The sequence below is a fragment of the Musca domestica genome, unplaced genomic scaffold (genome assembly GCF_030504385.1).
Source record: "Musca domestica strain aabys unplaced genomic scaffold, Musca_domestica.polishedcontigs.V.1.1 7, whole genome shotgun sequence".
In the NCBI taxonomy this organism is placed as follows: Eukaryota; Metazoa; Arthropoda; class Insecta; order Diptera; family Muscidae; genus Musca; species Musca domestica.
Window position 1 is genome coordinate 18,170,818 of NW_026712383.1, and position 21,426 is coordinate 18,192,243.

The following is a 21,426-nucleotide window of genomic DNA, read 5'->3' on the forward strand; positions in this document are numbered from 1 at the left end:
ATAGTCCTTGGAAAAATATTTTTAAAAAATCCACGTTTATTGATAGTCTTTGGAAAAATATGTTCAAAAAAACCCACGTTTATTGATAGTCCTTGGAAAAATATTTTTAAAAAATCCACGTTTATTGATAGTCCTTGGAAAAATATTTTTAAAAAATCCACGTTTATTGATAGTCCTTGGAAAAATATTTTTAAAAAATCCACGTTTATTGATAATCCTTGGAAAAATATTTTAAAAAAATCCACGTCTGATGATAGTCCTTAGAAAAATATTTTTAAAAAATCCACGTTTATTGATAGTACTTGGAAAAATATTTTTAAAAAATCCACGTTTATTGATAGTCCTTGGAAAAATATTTTTAAAAAATCCACGTTTATTGATAGTCCTTGGAAAAATATTTTTAAAAAATCTACGTTTATTGATAGTCCTTGGAAAAATATTTTTAAAAAATCCACGTTTATTGATAGTCCTTGGAAAAATATTTTTAAAAAATCCACGTTTATTGATAGTCCTTGGAAAAATATTTTTAAAAAAATCCACGTTTATTAATAGTCCTTGGAAAAATATTTTTAAAAAATCCACGTTTATTAATAGTCCTTGGGAAATATTTTTAAAAAATCCACGTTTGATGATAGTCCTTAAAAAAATATTTTTAAAAAGTCCACGTCTGATGATAGTCCTTAGAAAAATATTTTTAAAAAATCCACGTTTGATTATAGTCCTTAGAAAAATATTTTTAAAAAATCCGCTTTTGATGATAGTCCTTAGAAAAATATTTTTAAAAAATCCACGTTTGATGATAGTCCTTAGAAAAATATTTTTAAAAAATCCACGTTTGATGATAGTCCTTGGAAAAATATGTTAAAAAAAGTCCGATCTGTCTTGGAATTACATTGTAACAGTCACTTATTTTTCGAGTGTACCAAATCGATCAATAAATGACTTGTCTTAATCTCATTAGGCCCCCTAAGTATTTTCGCATGTCTTTACCATCTATGGATAATGTCTTGTCTTGTTATTGTTGTTTCGATTTTTTTTTTTCATTTTATTACAAATTAATTGGGTTTTCAGTGGCTTTAAACTGAAATACATGTTCGAAACACAAAACAGATGTTGGAAAAATTACGATAGCAAATGGAATTGTCGATAATTACAAAGTTCTTACAAGTTGATGTCAAGTGTTTTGGTGGACAGACAGGCAGATATTAAGGTCAGAGGAAAATTTGCTGGCCAAAAGAAAACTAGGTTTGATGTCATTAGAAAAAAACTATGAGAAGAAAAAAATCAATTAAATGGATAACATAAATTAGAAGAAGATTTTTGGCACATCCACTGTCCTGCTTCTCTTGTCTGACATAGAAATAAAAACCCTTTAGGGTGCTCCACATAAAAACGCTATTCTACATGTGAGGTATGGATAGAAAGTTCGTCTTATAACACCCAACCACTTTACCAGCTTTACACCAATTATTTAACTTCAAGAGGCCCATAACCGCTGAAAAAATGCAATTTTGAAATGAAATCCTTTATTTTTATTTATTTTTTTTTTTTTTTTTGCTTTTCTGATATTATTTTCAATATCTGTTTGCCTTATTCGAAAAGAGTTGAATCATTCGCCTACAATGTCAAGTTCAATGACAGGTTTATTTACCCTCTCTTGCTACGTTTTTGTTGGTGTTTGCTTCAACCACCACATGCTGGTTAAGCAGCTTTTTTTAACAATTTATTATGAGAAAAAAAATAAATCGCAACTGAGCAGTATTTTGGTAAAGAATTATCAATATTTAGTTAGTAGCAACAACAAGTAAAGCAAATGTTTTTTTTTAAATTTATTTTAAACAACAATAACAACAAGCACTCTTATCAAATAAATATAAATAAACAAAGAATGGAATTGAGTGACAATCGGAAATAAATGGCTGAAAGTTCCCAAAAAATAAACGAAACATGAAAATAAATATTAATTCGGGAGCTTAAAGAGTCTTTTCTCCATAGAAAACCACCTAAGGGGGAATATTTTTCCAAACCTTTACAATTTTATATTTTTGGAAATTTATTCAAAGCCTATCCAAAGTTGGGTAAATTTTTAAAATAATTAATAATTTTTCACTCCTATCTGGGCGTCAAATTCTAAAAATGTCTTTTCAAGACATAATCAAGATTCATGTTGACTAACAGTCGATATTTATTTAAGGTGTATCCAAGCGTGGATGTTTTAAAATATTTTTGAAGGCCTACTGAGGCGAGAATTTTTTGTTTTTATGGACTATAAGAGAAGTGGATTTTTTTTGAATACATAGCCAACATCTGTAAGAAGACCTTTATTTTATATTTTTTTTTTTTTTCGAAGGACTATAAGGGGGCGTAAATATACCCTCAGGCATATGTCTAGAGATGGTATATATCATTTGCTACCCTCAGACCCTATAAAGGTTATATATCATTTGATACGGCCAAAACTTGCTTTATCGAAATAGCAGTTTAAAACCCTATTTCTCTTTCTCTTTTGACCAAATCCGTTTCAGGACATTTTAGAATAGATCCAGCGATGTACGACTGTCTGTCTGGCTGGTGCGTACGATAACTCTCGAAGGGAGTATCCGATTTGATCCAAACTAATATTGTAATATTATTGTCCATTTTCGCACCTGACGTAGAACTGACACAAACATCAGGATTTGCAAAGTTGGAGCAGAATAGGATTATCGTTTTTCTTTAAGTACAGAAAACATATTTTTGGAAAATTTCGAAGGTTTCCAAGGTCTGGTACCAAGATGGAATACTTCGGTCTACTCCTTCTGGTACAAACCCCACAAAAGTTCGAAATAAAAAAAAAAAAACAAAAAACAGAAAATATTTTCTGCACAGAAAGAGAAATGATAATCCAATTTTGCTCGAACTTTGCAAATCCAAATATTTATATCAATGCTAGGTCAGGTGAAAAAATGGATCATATCGGTCCACTCCATCAAGTACCTCCCCCACAAAGGGTCAACATTTTGAATATTCTACTCCTTCGGGTACCTTCCCCCACAAAAGGTCCAAATTTTCTCCAACCTTGCAAATCCTAATATTTGTGTCAGTTCTTAGTCAGCTGCGAAAATGGACAATATCGGTGCACTACGTTAAGTACCTCCCCCACAAAGGGTAAAAATTTTGAATAATTATAACTCTCATAAAATATGATGTAAGCGTCCGATTGCCTTAAAATTTCACACATCACAATATTTTTTTTATTAATCCAAGATCCGGTGTAAAGATGGAATGTATCGGTCCATTCCTTCTGGTACCTTCCCCTACAAAAGGTCGAAATTTTTAACAAAAATATTTTACTAAACAGAAAGAGAAATGATAATCCTATTTTGCTCGAACTTTGCAAATCCAAATATTTGTATCAGTGCTAGGTCAGGTGCAAAAATTCATCATATTGGTCCTCTCCATAAAGTACCTCCCCCACAAAGCGTCAAAATTTTGCATAATTATAACTCTTATAAAAAGTGATGTAAGAGTCCAAATTACACACGTCACAATACTTTTATTAACCCTAGGTCCGGTGTGAAATGGGATATATTGGCCCACTCCTTCCGGTACCTCCCCCACAAAGGGTCAACATTTTTAGTATCCGTGAAGCTCATAAACGCGAAACTAACATCCGATTCCATTTAGACTTGAAACATCTCAATATGTCAATCAACACAAAATCTTTTATAAAAATTATAAAGATCGGACAATTCCTTCTGGTACCGCCCACACAAATAGTCAAAGTTTTGAACTACCGCAACAATTATAAAATCCGAAATAAGCATCTGGTGCTCCTCAAACTACACACATCGAAATGTTTTTATTAACCCAAGGTCTGGTGTGAAAATGGGATATATCGGTCCACTCATTCTGCTACATCCCCCACAAAGGGTCTAAATTTCGAATATCTATAAAGATCAAACAGGCGAAATTAATATCCGATTCTTCTCAGACTTGGCACATCTCAATATTTCTATCAACACAAGATATTTTATAAGGATGATAAAAATCTGACCGTTCCTTCATAGGGTACAAGATTTTTGAAAACAAAACGTTCAAAGAGGTAATGATCCAACTCTCTTCAAACTTCACATACACAAAAAGTTTTGCTAACACAAGCCTGCCAACCCTTTCTGGTACCTCACCCATAAAGGATCACAATTTTCAATACTGTCTGTCGGTCGTAACTTGCGAAAGAAGTCAGCGATTCTTTACAACTTGCTATGTCTAAATATTTCTCTCAACCAGAATCCTGAGGTGAATATGGAAAATATCCGCATAAAATTTGTTGTGAATGTTCGTTGTTCTTGTGATTTTCCCATACCAATATTTTTATCTGTATAAGATTAAGTATAAAAATGGAATACTTCGATCGACTATATATTGTACCTCACGCACATTTTAACATTGTCTAAAAATTATCAAATATCACATATAAACTGAGTCCGAGCCTGGCACATCGCAATATTTATATCATATTTTTTAAGGTCCGATATGAAATGGACAATATTGGCCCATTCCTTCGGAAACTACTCCATAGGGGGTCAACAATTTGAATAATCATAACAGAAGTCAAAATATATTTAAATAATCGAACATTGGATGAGTATATGCATCTGTCGGTAAAACCGATTAATACTTTTTAAATTGTTTTTTTATTGTTTTCCAAGGATGTCTAGGAGAGGCATAATTATATCACCCTTGGAAAAACATGTACCTATAGAAGAAACTCTACCAATACATCTCATCTGTCAATAAAATACCTCCATATTTCCCCTGGAGCAATCTTACCCACTGTACAGCATAAATTGTCACAATTTAATTCACCAAGTGAAATATATATTCAGCAACTTGTAAAATGAATGCACCGCTGTCATTTATCAGAAACACACCTCACAGAAGTGTGTTTTTTTGGGTGATATTTATTTCGTTTTGTTAAAAAAATACGACACTTAAGTTGACTTTATTTGGTAATTTGGACAATATGTGCAGCGGCAAACAAAAAATAGCAAAAACAACAACAACAGCAATATAAACCTACCTACGTACAAACATTCATTCAGGCGCACAAGTTATTCATTCAAAAATTCGTGTTTCGTATTGCCGCTGTTTTCAATGCTGAATTATTTGTGTGGGTACGCTACTGGAGACCAGGGAGGTATATTTGGTTTGTAAGATCGCTTGGAATTTCGATTTTCTTTTTTCGAATTTCACGAATCTTTAAACAACCAAGAATCTTTAAACAAAACATAATTTTTTGAAAGCTATTCTATAGCCACTTAGTGTCATAATCTGGTCTCTAAATGTGGATTTTTAAAGAAATTTTTAAGGCCATCATCTGGCCTCTAAACGTGGATTTCTTAAAGATTTTTTAAACACCATCATGTGGCCTCTAAACGTGGATTTTTTTTCAAGAATTTTTAAAGCCCATCATCTGGTCTCCAAACGTGGATTTTTTAAAGAATTTTTAAAGGCCATTATTAGGTCTCCAGGCGTGGATTTTTTAAAGACTTTTTAAAGGCCATAATCTGGTCTCCAAACGTGGATTTTTTAAAGAATTTTTAAAAGCCAATCATCTGGTCTCCCAACGTGGATTTTTTAAAGTCTTTTTAAAGGCCATCATCTGGTCTCCAAACGTGGATTTTTTAAAGAATTTTAAAAGCCAATCATCTGGTCTCCCACCATGGATTTTTGATAGTATTTTTAAACGCAATTTCCAGGTCTCCAAACATGGATTTTTTAAATAATTTTTAAAACCCATCATCAGGGCTCCATACGTGGATTTTTTATAGTATTTTTAAACGCAATTTCCAGGTCTCCAAACATGGATTTTTTAAATAATTTTTAATGGCCATTATTAGGTTAATTTTTGAATGAATTCGTAAAGGCTATTATCAGGTCTCCAAACGTGGATTTTTAAAGATTTTTTAAAGGTCATCCTTTGACCCTTAAGCGTGTATTTTTTTAAAGAATTTTTAAAGTTCATCCTCTGACCCTTAAACGGGGATTTTGTTAAAGATTTTTAAAGTTCATCCTCTGACCCTTAAACGTGAATTTTTTAAAGAATTTTTAAAGAAAATCCTCTGGCCCCTAAACGTGGATTTTTTAAGGAATTTTTAAAGTTCATCCTCTGGCCCTTAAACGTTGATTTTTTAAAGAATTTTTAAAGCCCATCATCTGGTCTCCAAACGTGGATTTTTTAAAGAATTTTTAAAGGCCATTATCAGGTCTCCAAACGTGGATTTTTTAAAGAATTTTTAAAGCCCATTATCAGGTCTCCAAACGTGGATTTTTTAAAGAATTTTTAAAGGCCATTATCAGGTCTCCAAACGTGGATTTTTTAAAGAATTTTTAAAGCCCATCATCAGGTCTCCAAACGTGGATTTTTAAAGAATTTTTAAAGGCCATCATCAGGTCTCCAAACGTGGATTTTTTAAATAATTTTGAAAGCCCATTATCTGGACTCCAAACGTGGATTTTTTAAAGAATTTTTAAAGCCCATCATCAGGTTTCCAAACGTGGATTTTTTAAAGAATTTTTAAAGCCCATCATCAGGTCTCCAAACGTGGATTTTTTTAAAGAATTTTTAAAGCCCATCATCAGGTCTCCAAACGTGGATTTTTTAAAGAATTTTCAAAGCCCATCATCAGGTCTCCAAACGTGGATTTTTTTAAAGAATTTTCAAAGCCCATCATCTGGTCTACAAACGTGGATTTTTTAAAGAATTTTTAAAGGCCATTATCAGGACTCCAAGCGTGGATTTTTTAAAGAATTTTTAAAGCCCATCATCTGGTCTCCAAACGTGGATTTTTAAAAAAAAAAATTTAAAGCCCATCATCTGGTCTCCAAACGTGGATTTTTTTAAAGAATTTTCAAAGCCCATCATCTGGTCTACAAACGTGGATTTTTTAAAGAATTTTTAAAGGCCATTATCAGGACTCCAAGCGTGGATTTTTTAAAGAATTTTTAAAGCCCATCATCTGGTCTCCAAACGTGGATTTAAAAAAAAAAAAATTAAAGCCCATCATCTGGTCTCCAAACGTGGATTTTTTAAATAATTTTTAAAGGCCATTATCAAGTCTCCAAAGGTCTCCAAGAAAATATTCATGAAATTTTGAAAATTTCCATTTAAATGTAGGGTACTAACCCAGCCGACTTTTATGGCCCATTAACTTGTTTATTGAATTTTTATTTTGGGACAACAATTTTTCGCCGTTTTCTGTTTTTGTTTGACTCTTTCTGTCGTCATTCATCATCTGCAGTTGCAGCAATGCGTTTTTTTTTTTCGTTTATAGTTTTCGTTGTTGTTGTTGCCATTTGACATTGCATTGTTGTTGATTACGGCTGTCATGTTAACACTTTGTCCAACTGGCTGGCTGTCTGTCTTTCCGTCTGTCTCTCCATGAAACAGATGTGTGTATTTCACTACAACGATGTTATTTCTTGGGAGTTATCTTTACTACCAGCCCCAAGAGGTGTGCTATTATTTTGTATGTGACTGTATTTTTACAGCTGATTTTGCATTGTAAAATGAGAAGAAAACGAAAAAAAACGAAACGAGACAGTGATACTCGTTTTACATTTTAAAGTTTATTGGGTTAATAAACTTTTCGCAAAGTTATTTATAGCCATAAATAAAGTTGTCATTTGCCTTTTGTGTTGTCGTCGTTGTTGTTGTTGTTGTCATTGTCTTAATTAATTCGCTGAGAATGAAGGCGAAACTATATAAGAGGCGATTAAATTAAATTATTCATTGACTGAATGAGCACAAATCAATGAAAGGGGTACATTTAATATTTAAATGAATCAAAAAAAGTCTTCATTAATGGAAGAAAAAAATTGGATTGGATCTTCAAAACGGATTCATATATAGAACAACTTTTATATATGAAATTATAGAAAAATTTGCAGTAAATTCGGAAAATTTTCTAAATTTTGCCATAAAAAGTATTTTTATAAACCAAAATTAATGAATTTTTTTATGGTAAATATTAAGTATATCACTTTCTTTTGCTCAGAAACTGACAATGAAATTTGACTTAGAATATTTCTCCCTTTGATACGTTCTCCAAAAACTAAAGTTTTAAGGGAGATTTTAACTCGGAATGGAATAAAAATTTAGAACATAATTTTCCACTTTTAATCTAAAATTTTCGAATACAATTTTCTTAAAAAATATTGTATTTAGGTATACACTTTATTCTGAGATTTATAGTGAAATGTTGCGTAGAATATTATTTCTATTGACACTTTTTACCTAAAACGAAATTTTATGTCACTTTTTGGCGTCAACTCCAAAAAAAGTCCGAGGAAATTTTAAACCAAAAAAATAGAAATTATTTTCGGCTTATCTTGGCAAACTTTAAAGAAAATTTTTCTTGACATATAATGAACATAGAGATTTATTTTCTTTGGTGACTTATAGTAAAATTTGGTGAGGAACAATCTTGCCATTGGTGTCATCCTTCCAAACTAATTTTTGGGCGAGAATTTTACATAAATTTATGTAAACTACGACTTTAACCCCAAACTGTGTTTACAATAGGCTTCTTTATTATATCAAATATATCATATATTTTTATGGTATATATTAAGTATACAACATTCATTTGTTCATAGACTCACAATGAAATTCGATCCAGAATATTTCTTCCTTTAACCTCTTCCCAAAAAACTAAATATTATTGTTGATTTTTGACTTAAAATGGAAACATATTACATTTGCAAGCAAAACACGCAGACACCTAATTACACCGCTATTATCTTTAAAACTATAATACCTAAATATATAGTTTGTTCTGAAATTTATAGTGAAATTTTGTGTAGAATATTTCTTCTCTTGACACTTTTTGCCTACAACGAAATTTGATGTTACTTCTATGCATGAACTCGAAAAATGGCCGAGGATTTCTTTAGAATAAATTAGAAAATATTCGGTTTTTTGTCAATATTTCTGAACTTCCGAAGTTTAGGTAAGATTTAGACTTTTGATGTCTTCTGGGACATATAACAGAATTTTATGACAAATAATTTTATAGAATATATTGACTTGGTATGATGCCGTCTATAGGGATATTTTTAAAGGCTTTCATCTGTCCTCTCAAAACGTGATATTTTAAGGCTATCATTTGTTCTCTCTAAACCTGTTTTTAAAGTAATTTTAAAGGGCATGCGTATGAATTTTTTGAAGAATAATTATTTGAAGCCATCATCTGGCCTCTAAATGTGGATTTTTAATGGTGTGCCATTCATCTGGATTGTGTTGAAGAATTTTTAAAGGCCATCATGTGACCTCTTAACGTGAATTTTTTAAAGAATTGTTAAAGGCCATAATCTAGATTATAAATTTGAATTTTTAAAAGCCATTATCTGCCCTATAAACCTGGATTTTTAAAATGCCGCCATCTGGCCTCTATACCTAGATTTTTTAAAGAATTTTTGAAAGCTTTTATCTGCTCTCAAAACTTAATTTTTTTAAAAGAAATTTCTAAAGGCCTTAATTGGATTTTTTGATGAATTTTTATATGGCCTCTAAACGTGGATTTTTTAAGAATTATTAAAGGCCATAATCAGATTTCTAAACTTGTTTTTAAAGAAATTTAAAAGCCATAAACTGGGTTCTAAATTTGCATTTTTTTTTAAAATTTTAAAAGACTATTATCTGCCCTCTAAAACTGGATTTTTAAATCATCTGGCATCTAAACCAAGTTTTTTTCAATGGATTTTTTAAAGACCATCATCTGTCATCTAAGGGACAAATTTTTAACGACCATCACTTGGCATCTAAAGGAGATTTTTTTAAATTAAATTTTTAAATTTTTTTCTTTTGATAGAAGGCTATTTAAGGTTCACCATTCATAGAAGACCCTTTAATGCTCCTCTGTTGACAGAAGACCACTCATACGACTTTTTTGATCAAATAAATCTTCAACGGCATTCAATCGAAAGAACAGGAAAAATAAGTTAAAATATTTAATAATTCTTAAATGATCTTCTACAGATAGACACCCTTCAACGGCTTTGTTTTAATAGTAGACTATTGAGCCACTGCTGATAGAGACCCGTCAAATGTCTTTTATTGACATAAAAAATGTCAAGGGTCTTCAATCGAAAGAAGATAAAAAAAACGCCATTTATTGACGAATTAAGACTTCTCGTAGAAAAAATGATATAGAGTAAGGGAGGTATCCCCACCATATTTTCCAAAAAAAAAAAAATAAAATAAAATAAAATAAAAATTTTTGTCAGGAGTGGGATTTGAACCCACGCCCTCAGAGAGGACCAGAAGTCTCATATCGCACAAATTCTGTTGGAACAGAACAAGTTGTTACACTTGAGTCTGGCGCCTTAGACCGCTCGGCCATCCTGACCTGTGGGCTATCACCGATAACTACAGCAAATGAGTTGAGCTTGATAAAACTTATCGCAGTGTTTACACCATACGTTTTGTGATAAGCCTTAATTTATCATGAAAATGTGATTTAGTTAAAATAAAGAAGTGCCTATTATTTTGTTGCTGTTGGCATTTCCCACCTCAATTTGTTTGCTTTTTTGATTATGATTTTCAGCTAGATTTTTTTTTATTTTATTATTCATGTCGACATTGCCACTCTGGTTGTTGGTGGTATTAGTTACTGCAATTATACATAAATTAGTGTGTTCGTTTTTCACATTGTTGCCATAATGAACAATAAAAAAATCATTACTTAACCGAATAAGACTTGGTTTTAGCAATGAATTACAAAATTTTCTTTGGCTTTTTCATGACTCTACTCTTGGTGTGTAATTTTTCAGCAGATAAAAAATATGTTGCAAATAAATAACAAACATTAATATTTATTTATTTAATTTTTTTTTTGCTTCATAAAAGGCGCGGTTGCGTGACTTTGTTAGGCGTAAAAGAAGAAGAAGAAGAAGTTTTTCGTTGGAGGCCAATCATAAATCAAATTAATTGAAAAATTGTTTTGTAAACAATCTGTAGTCAGGCGAAAGAAATTTGTGGAGTATGGAATTACCAACGAAGAAAAAAAAAAGAATTGGAAATTTCATTTCCTGATAAACCATGGAATTTTGTAATATGATACACAATTATCGTCGGGAAATTAAATTCGAAATTATTTTAGCAAAGACATGAACCACTTGAAATTCTAAGTAAAGTCAATATTAAACTCCACATCTAAAATATCAAAAATTCGAAGCAATAGATGCGGATTTTGAAAGTTATAATTATTAAACAGAAAAGAAAGTCTTAAAGTCGGGTGGGCCCGACCACCACTTTGCATATTTAGCAGAGGCCGAGGCATTTGTGTCTTTTTTTCAATTCGGTCTTGTATTAACCATTTGGTGCAGAATTTACTTGAAATCAGATAAAGATATATATGAGAGCTACATCCAAATCTGAACCGATCTACACCAAATTTGGCAAATCTATTTCTGAGCAATATTTGATAAAATTCCCCTAACATTTTTGTTACGAAGTGCATATTACGGCTACGTAGGACAAAAATATCAAATCTGGTAAATAATATCCATAGGAGCTATAACTATATCTTAACCGATTTCGATCAAATTTGGCATATTTATTTTCAGGCCTAGTTTTGTTGTATGTGCAAAATTCAATACTATTTGGGCTGATATTACACGTTTGGTGCACAATAAAAGACAAATCGGACGAATATATATATATATATATGGGAGCTATATCTAAATTTTGACCGATTATCTCCAATTTCAATAGAGTTCGTCATTTGGTCAAAAAAATGATTGGTGCAAAATTTCATCTGGATCGGACAATAAATGTGACCTGTACTGTATTTTGACGGATTATCTCCAATTTCAATAAAGCTCGTCCCTGGTTAAAAAAAAAAAAATATTGGCGCAAAATTTCATCTGGATCGGGCAATAAATGTGAACTGTACTTTGTTCTCAAAAATTCATGGACAGACGGACGGACATGCATAAATCGACTCAGAACGTGATTCTATGCAGATCATCAAAAGGAACCAGGGATCACTTCCATGAGCACAAATATATAATACCCTGACCGAAATATGGTGTAGGCATAAAAATGTTGAGCCTTTGTGGAAGAGGAGAGAAGGGGTGGAGGAAAGAAGGAGTGGAGGAGAGAATGAGTGAACCGCCATATCATGATGTGAGATCTAATGGTATCCTATTGGGAGATGTAAAGCTTGAAAAAAGTAGACAGTACACATTTCAATAGGATTGCTTCCAATTCAAAATTTTGAACTTGTGGTGGGAAGGTATGAGGTCTCCTAAAATTAGGCCTAATTAAAATTCTTTTAAAAATCATTTATTAATTTCCTCAAAAATCCATTTATATTGATATTCTTAAAGCCTTCTATAATCTCTTGGAAATCAACAATTATTGTAATGCTTGTCCGAGGATTCCCTTAAAATCCACGTTTATTCAGATTATTGAGGTCTTCTAGAATTTCATGGAAAATCTTCCAAATAATGTAGCTACAATCATCAAAATACCGATTATAGAGAGATACTATTATATGGGGGCTATACCAAAACGTGGACCTGCACAGACAACTTTCTGTCATAAGCTGTAGTATCCATTACGAACTTCCAAGTTACCGAATGTAGGGAAGTAACATTTTATGGAGGATATACCAAAACGTGGACCTACATGGCCCATTTTCAATACCTAAAGTCCTTCAGAAATAATATACATTTGAGTAAAATTTTATCAATCTACTTCATTTCGTTCGGAAATGACATCGCTAAATCGACATAGAATTTTATGCTGATCAAGAACATATATACTTTGTGGGGTCTAAAATGTACATTTCGAGGTGTTACAAGCTTAATATACCCTCCATGCTTAGGTGGAGGGTATACAAAATGTTGACCCGTTGTGAAGGAGTAGAGCGATATTCTCCATCTTCATGACACATCTTGTGTTGATAGAAGTATTGGGATGTGCCAAGTTTGAAAGTGATCGGATGCTCATTTCGCGTTTTTTGTGCTTAATGGTTATTCCAAATTTTGTCCCATTTTTGGGGGAGGTACTTGAAGGAGTAATCCGTTCCTCTTACCAGACCTTGTGTTAGTGGAAATATTGAAATGTGCGAAATTTGAAGATAATCGGAATCTTAGTTCAAATTTTATAAACGCTATATCTATTCAAAATGTTGACGCTTTATGGGGGAGGTACCAGAAGAAGTGGTCCGATATCTACCATCTTCACACCAGATCTTACTTAAGTAAAAGTATCGTGTTGTATGACATTTGAAAAGAATAGGATACACGTTTCGCGTTTTACGAGTTTCATGGTTATTCAAAATGTTGACCCTTTGTGGGGAAGGTACCAGAAGGAGTGGACCGATATATTCCATGTTCACACCAGACCTTGGACTAATAAAGATATTGTGATGTTTGTAATTTGAAGACAATCAGCAATCTTACATCATATTTTATAAGTGTTATAATTATTAAAAATTTTTAACCTTTGTGGGGGAGGTGCCTTTCGAACAATATTACGATGTACCAAGTTTGGACCAAATCGGATACTTTCTTCGAGAGTTATCGTTCGCAACAGCCAGACAGACAGACGTGCGGATATCGCTAGATCGACTCCAAATGTCCTGAAACGGATTTGGTCCAAAGAGACCTAGGGTCTAAAACTGTAATTTCTATAAGGCACGGTTTGGCCATATCAAATTATATATACCCTCTGTAGTCATATGCCTGAGGGTATAATAAAACAAACTCAAGAAATGTCATTGGAATCGGACATACATGTCGTGTTTGGTGCATCAGATATGTGAAATCGGTCGAAAATATATATGGTAGCTATATACAAATCTAAACCGATTTTAATATAATTAACATAATGATTATTGCTCCAAATTCCGTAACGCATTCCAAATTCGACAATATCTGTAATCGATCAATAAATATGTACATATAAAATCCAAATTTTTGGGAGGTACCTCCGATTCTGATGCTATATCTCCATTTCACAGTGGAATTTCAAAAATTTATATAGCCTATGTTACTGTCAGGCGATGCTATAATATGTCTTGAAATTTTCAGAAAAATCTGTTTAGCGGGCTTTGTGTCTATAAATTACAAACAAACATACAATGAAACGTACAAACATTTTCCTCTTTTATAGATATAGATTGAGGCCTTCAAAAATGCCATTGAAAATTCACTTTTCGGAGGTGATTGATCGATTCGACAGACATTTTTTTTCGTCATCTTCTGAAATTTCCTTATTATGGGAAGAAAGTAAAAAAAAAATACTATTTTGTCAGGAGTGGGATTTGAACCCACGCCCTCAGAGAGGACCAGAAATCTCGCTTTTACAAATTCTGTTTGAACAGAACAAGTTGTTACACTTGAGTCTGGCGCCTTAGACCGCTCGGCCATCCTGACATGCTGCACATTATGAATTTTTTGTTTTCTATGTAGAAATAATTCCGACATTGAAATTTTCGTACAAACTCCTTCTCTCAATATATTCCTCTAAAGGACAGTTCTAACATTTCCAAAATTTCAAAATTTATTGAAAATTTTATTTTCCGGTTTCGATTTGCACTAAAAGTTATTTTTATATGGGACAGACTAGGACATAGTAACAAAAAATGTTTTATATCTCAAAACCAATTTCCTCGAGAGATTAGTCCTTAATTAACAACTGAAGCAGAAAGTCTAAAAATTAAACAGAACAGTGTGGCTTGTTGTTCGGGATTTTTATAAAAACAACAATAAAGGGATAAGTCTGACCATTTTGCAACAAAATTAAACCTAATGTAGGGAATTTTTAAGGTTGAGGTGGAGCAGGTCAATTTTATCAGAATTTAATTACAGGAAATTTATAAATGAACACAATGTAAAGACTACGAGGTTCTCTTAAAAAAACAATTGGGGGTATTTATAAACGAGCTCAACGAGGATGCCTTTGTGGACGAAAAGAGGGAAACACAAGAGATAGCCAAAACAAAGTCTATAATTAAAGTAAGAAAATAGAAGAAAGAGGAAGAAACATTAATAGACAACTTTTTGCTTTTTTCATCTAAATCTAGTCTTATAAATAAATACCTCCAACATCTACACAGCAACCTTCAAAAAAGTCTTTGTCAGGAGTGGGATTTGAACCCACGCCCTCCGAGAGGACCAGAAGTCTCGCATTTCCATATTCTGTTGAACAGAACAAGTTGTTACACTTGAGTCTGCCGCCTTAGACCGCTCGGCCATCCTGACACATGGATAGAGAGTGACTAATGGCAAACTGTCTCCAAGTTTAAATATTTTTAAAATGCATACACAATTATTTTTGCAACTCTGTAACATTAGAGAGAATACGCTATGTTAATGATACGAAAATTACAGAAGCGACTTGATCGAAACCCGCGTTGCAGTGGCTGAAAAATGGCTCTTGAGCTGAACATATCGCAATATTCTATTTGGCAAATATTGAAAAATGAGCTCGAAGTAAATTCCAAAAAGTGCAAGAACTTACACCACAACAGAAAGAAAATAGACTCAAAAGAGCTAAAGAGTTGCTTCGCTTGGCCGAAAGTGGTGGAGTGCCGAATTTGGCTATCTCCGATGAGAAAATATTCGTTGTCCAGCACTTTGTAAACAAACAAAATGATCGTCTACTTGACTTGCCAAAGAGGTCAGCTGAAAATATGCACCTTCGATTGGCCACCAGAACTCAAGCACCGGCCATGGAGATGGTGTGGGCCGCCATAACAACCGATGGTCGCTCTCCGCTCCTATTAATCGACCGTGCCATCAGAATAAATGCCGAACATTATCGCGAAAATATTCTGGAGGGTGTATTAAAGCCTTTGGCACGCAAACATTTTGGCCGCAGACCTTGGACATTCCAACAGGACTCAGCATCATCGCACTCAGCACGCGCCACCCAAGAATGGTTACAAAATGATGTTCCTCACTTCATTTCCAGTGCACAATGGCCACCAAAAACCTCCGGATACCAATCCGTTGGACTATTGAGTATATTGGAAAGTAAGGTCGGCAATAAAAAATACTCAAGTGTCGATCACCTCAAGCAAGCGCTTCGCCGGGAATGGGCAAAAATACCGCAGACCAGCATTCGAGCAGCCTGTGACGGTTTCATTGGTCGTTTGAAGGCCATAATTCGTGACCAATTCGAACAAATCTAAACTTATTCTAACATTTGAATTTGATACTATATACGACCGACATTTTTTGCTTTCATTCAATGAAATTAAAAAAAAAGTAAAATTAAAGCTTTTGAAGTTGTTGCAGTTTTTTTTATCTCTCCCTGTATTTAATTTTTATATATGTATTATTCAACATTTTTAATCTATTATTTTTATTTATTTTTTATTAATTTACAACCATTTTTTATCCCGCCAAAAATAGTTTGTCAGGAGTGGGATTTGAACCCACGCCCTCAGAGAGGACCAGAAATCTCGCATTTCCATATTCTGTTGAACAGAACAAGTTGTTACACTTGAGTCTGGCGCCTTAGACCGCTCGGCCATCCTGACCTTTTGGAATTGCTGTCAAAATTGAATTTTATGAATAAATCGATTTAAACACTGAGAGAAAAAACGGGGCAATGAAATAAATTACTAATGTTTAACTTTAAAACAAAAAATCGAGGTAATTTTTTCAAATTATTACAAATTGCGGTAATTTGCACTTTGCTGTTCTCTTTTTTTTATTTCAGCTTTTTTGTTACCAAATAATCTCTGCAAATTCCTAGCATTCTTCGGTCGCTGTCAGTTCGATAATTGTCCATTCGATGGCCGTCACTATCTGACCACAGATGAGAGTTTGTGGTGGTTTAGCCAATGGATTGACTGTGTTTCGCAGCCACCAACCACTCCAATCCAGCCCAACGACCATCAAACGCCATCGAACAGCCATCGATAAATCAAGTAACGCAGAAAAAAAAACTCACTCACAAACCTAGTCAGTAACTAGAGTCAAGTTAATTTCGATAATTTAAACTTCAAACGCAAATGAAGAATGTATTTTAGATGGAGTATTTTTTGTTTTAGTTATTGTATAAGCTAGCTTGTTAAGACGTTAAACAAATAACTTAAAATCGTGATATAATTTAGACGCGGCAAATTTACAAAATTGCTTTTGGAAAATTGGTCGAAAAAGTCAAGGAGAGAAGGAGGGGGGAGAGAGGGGGATTGAAGTATGGGAAAAGGAGTTCATCATATTATAGTGAGGAGAAACACAGTTTACAACGAAATAATTTGTTCAAGATTGAATTTTTTAAAAAAGAAAATTATCGATAATTTCAAAAATTCCAGATAGTCAATATTTAATTGAAAGTTTATGTAATTTTCAAAAAAAAAAATTATAATAATAATAAATAAATAAATAAAATAAAAACAAGTTAAAAAGGAGTAAGTTCGGCCGGGCCGAACCAGTTGCAACGAATTTAGAAATTTTAAAAAATTAAATTCTGTTAAAATTTTAAAAATACCGAATATAGCCGTTATATTGGGGTCTATACGACGTGGGCCTACATAGGCATTGTTTGTCATAAGCCATTACCATATCCAAATTCGAAACTTGAAATAAACGGTGAATAATGTAGATAAAATCAACAAAATATTGTTTATAAGGAGGTACCGTTATATCGGAACTGTGCTAAGACCTGGACCAGCAAAGACAATTTTCTGTCACAGGCTATAGCATCCATTACGAACGCCAAATACGATATCTCAAACAATTTCGGTGCGTATTGTACCTAAACTCGTCAAAATACCGAATATAGGGAGGTACCGTTATATGGCGCCTATACGAAGACCTGAACCTGAATAGACAATTTACTGTTACAGACGGTAGTTCCCATTACGAACTCTAAATACGTAATTTGAAACAATTCCGGTGAATAATGACGCTAAAATCATCAAAATACCAAATTTTGGGAGGTACCGTTGTATGGTGGCCATGCGAAGACGTGGACCTGCACAGATAATTTTATGTCATAGGATGTAGTATCCATTTCGAATCTTAAATACCAAATTTGAAACAATTCCGGTGAATAGTGTCGCTAAAATCATCAAAATACAGAATATCGGGAGGTACCGTTAAATGGGGGCTATACGAAGACGTGGGCCTGCACAGATAATTTTATGTCATAGGATGTAGTATCCATTTCGAACTTCAAATACCAAATTTGAAACAATTTCGGTGATTAATGTCGCTAAAATCATCTAAATACCGAATATCGGGAGGTATCTTTATATGGGCGCTAAATGAAAACGTGGACCTACATGGCCCATTTACGAACTTATCTGGAAAAATAAACATATGTGCAAATTTTTAGCCTTCTATCTCAATTCGTTCGAAAGATAGCGTGATTACAACAGACGGACATCGCTAAATCGACTAAGAACTTTAGGCTGATCAAGAATATATATACTTTGTCGGGTCTGAAATGAGTATTTCGAGGAGTTACAAACGGAATGACAAAGTTAATATACCGCCATAGTATGGTGGAGTGTATAAAAACTAAATAACAAGGCGGAAGTTACAGATGTCTGAGGCGAGGTTAAGTTTAATATGTTATGGTATAAAAAGTTTTGAGTATTGGGGCAATTTAGAATCAATACAAAATTTTTTGTCCCGATGTATTTGACACGCGCTCTTTTGTTCCAGAACCTGTAAGAATGTACTAATTTTGCAATTTATTATATCCTCCACCATACATAGTATGTCAAAACGAATAAAGATAGGAAGCTAAAATTTTGCACAGATCAGTATTTTGTCTGCATGCAGGTCAAGTTCAAAGACGGGCTATATCGATCCACGATATCTTATAGCCCCCATAAAAAGGTACCCACCGATATTCGATATTTTAATGATTGAAGCCAAATTTTTCAATGAAATTGTCTGAAAATCCACAAAAGGTGTTTATTCTGAATACTTTACGCCCTGGAAGAGTATTGTCTATATAGGTCCACGATATCGTGTGTCCTCCATATAAAGGTACCTCCCAAAATTCGGTATTTGAGCTACATTTGAGCTACTTGGAATTGTCTAAAAGTCCGTACTAAAAGTTCTTTCTGAGTAGTTATAACAAAAGATGCCTATGCAGGTTCACGTCGTCGTACCCCAAAACCTACCTACCCCACTATAACGGCGACTTCCTATATTCTGTATTTTTTTAAGATTTTAACATAATTTTTAATGGATTTTAGATTTTTGAACATTTTCAAATTCGTTCCAAATTGTGGAGGGTATGCTGCTTTTTTGCTTGTTTCGATATCAAAAAGGGAAAATCGGATATAGAAGTAAAAAATTTTTGCATTCTTGCAGTTCTGCAACAGAGCAAGGGTAAGGCCACAAATTCTCTTCTTTTGGTGTCAAAAGAAAATGTATTTCAATTTGGACAGAATGATATGTTTACAACGTGAAAATTCAAAGTTTGCAAAACATTTTAAAGTGATTTCTTCTATTTTAATTGATCCAAAATAATTTTAGCAGTGTAACGATCCAAAATCCAATCGTCTTTTCTGAGGTATAATAGCGGGCCCCTGGATCTGTCACAGAAAGTTGTAAAGTGAACGTGACTAAAAACGCAAATCGTTTGGTTTTTAAGCTAACAATTTTTGTTTAGGGGTCTTGACAATAATTTTTGTTTAAGTGGTCGTCGAAAGAGTCCATAGTTACTACTGGTACGGGAGGATTAGTTGTCGTGGCAGACCAAAAGAAAAATAAAACGAAGACTTGATGAACACCTCAAGGGGTTAAAATCCGAAGATCCCAAGGACTCTAAACACCAAAAACCCTAAGGCTTAGACACCTCAAGGGGTTATTAACGAAGAACCACCCAAGGCCTAAATACCTCAAGGATTCAAATAGCGAAATAGAGAAACCAAGGGCTTACATACCTCAAGAAATAAATAATAAAGTACCAAAGGGCTTAACACGTCAAGAATGCTAATAGCTGATAAACCAGGGGTTTACATACCTCAAAGGGTTAAAAAGAAAGAACTGAAATGCTTAGACTCCTCATGGAGTTGAATTACAGAGAACCCCAAGGGCATAGACACATCAAGAAGTTGAATTACGACGAACCTAAGGGCTTAGAAACCTCAAGGGGTTAATAACGATGAACCCAAGGACTTAACACCACAAGGATTTAAATAGCGGAGTCACCAAGGGCTCAAGGGGGAAATAAACGAAGAAACCCCGAGGACCTTAACGTCTCAAGGGTTTTGATCACGAAGAACCCATGGGCTTTCGACACCTCAAAGGGACAATTCCCGAAGAAACCAAGAACCTTCGACACTTCAAGGGTTAACATCTAAAAATAAGAGTTTCCGAAGAGCTCTGAACACCTCTACAAGTCTTTTATTTAATCCACCACTCTGACTTACCTATCTCCTTGCCTCTTGTCCACAGCAAGAGCAAAGATCTGCATTCGCCTTCGTGACCTAGACTTTGTGTTTTGTGGCAACAAAAAACTGAACATTTGTATCTGTATCTCATTTTCAAAATCTCTGAGCTCATAGAAAATGTGAGATTTTCTTTTTGTCATTGAAATTATATAACCATTCTATGGAGGGTATATTAGCTTAGTCATTCCGTTTGTAACTCTTCGAAATATTAATGATAGACCCTACAAAGTATATATATTCTGGATCAGCGTAAAATTGTAAGGCGATTTAGCGATGTCTGTTTGCTGTCAGTCTATCTGTTGTAATAACGCTACCTTGAGATAGACGGCTAAAATCGTGCGCACATGTGTATATTACCAGTAGGCAGGTTAAGTTCGTAATTGGGCCTTGAGTTTGGGACCATTATTCACCCGAGTTGTTTCAAATTTCGTATTCGAAGTTTGTAATGGGTACTACAACCTGTCTGTGCAGGTCCACGTCTTTTTTTCTTATTCGCCGATTTTTTAGGTTTCGCATTTGAATATTGTAATGGCTTATGACAAAAGTTACCTATGCAGGTCCATGTCGTCGCATAGACCCTAATATAACAGCAACATTCGGTATTTTTAAGATTTTAACAGAATTTTTAACGGATTTTATTGTTTTTGAGAGTTGCCAAATTCGTTCCAAATGCTGGAGGGTATTCAAAGTGCGGCCCGGCCGAACTTATAGCTTTTTTACTTGTTTTTATATATATTTAATTTATTTTATTTAGTTTTTTTTTTTTTAAGAGATCTATGTAGTAACAACAACATTTTATTGGTAAAAAATATTATTTTATTGTTTATATATATTTTTTTTAAATTTAATAAATTAAAAAAAAAACTTGGGAAATTATTCTGTCATTCAAAGTAAACTTCCCGACTAAAAAAAAACAAATTAGGCGAAATTAAGAGGCAAATACTAAATTTTATCTGACTCCCTATAAAATTTAATGCGATCAAAGTCCAATTATTTAATATGA

General features: G+C 33.4%; 1 protein-coding gene and 4 non-coding genes across 5 annotated transcripts in view; all 5 read right to left on the reverse strand.

The window, feature by feature from the left end:
* LOC101889035 (centaurin-gamma-1A) overlaps window positions 1-21,426 on the reverse strand; it is a 575,535-nt gene that overhangs the window by 363,952 nt on the left and 190,157 nt on the right. The gene's annotated exons all lie outside the window — the stretch shown is intronic.
* On the reverse strand, window positions 10,264-10,391 carry TRNAL-CAA (transfer RNA leucine (anticodon CAA)). Its single transcript has 2 exons — window positions 10,354-10,391; window positions 10,264-10,308 (listed from the first exon to the last, which is right to left on the reverse strand). It is a non-coding gene; the product is annotated as a tRNA-Leu (tRNA).
* Window positions 14,304-14,430, reverse strand: TRNAL-CAA (transfer RNA leucine (anticodon CAA)). Its single transcript has 2 exons — window positions 14,393-14,430; window positions 14,304-14,348 (listed from the first exon to the last, which is right to left on the reverse strand). It is a non-coding gene; the product is annotated as a tRNA-Leu (tRNA).
* On the reverse strand, window positions 15,133-15,258 carry TRNAL-CAA (transfer RNA leucine (anticodon CAA)). Its single transcript has 2 exons — window positions 15,221-15,258; window positions 15,133-15,177 (listed from the first exon to the last, which is right to left on the reverse strand). It is a non-coding gene; the product is annotated as a tRNA-Leu (tRNA).
* On the reverse strand, window positions 16,416-16,541 carry TRNAL-CAA (transfer RNA leucine (anticodon CAA)). The gene is made up of 2 exons: window positions 16,504-16,541; window positions 16,416-16,460 (listed from the first exon to the last, which is right to left on the reverse strand). It is a non-coding gene; the product is annotated as a tRNA-Leu (tRNA).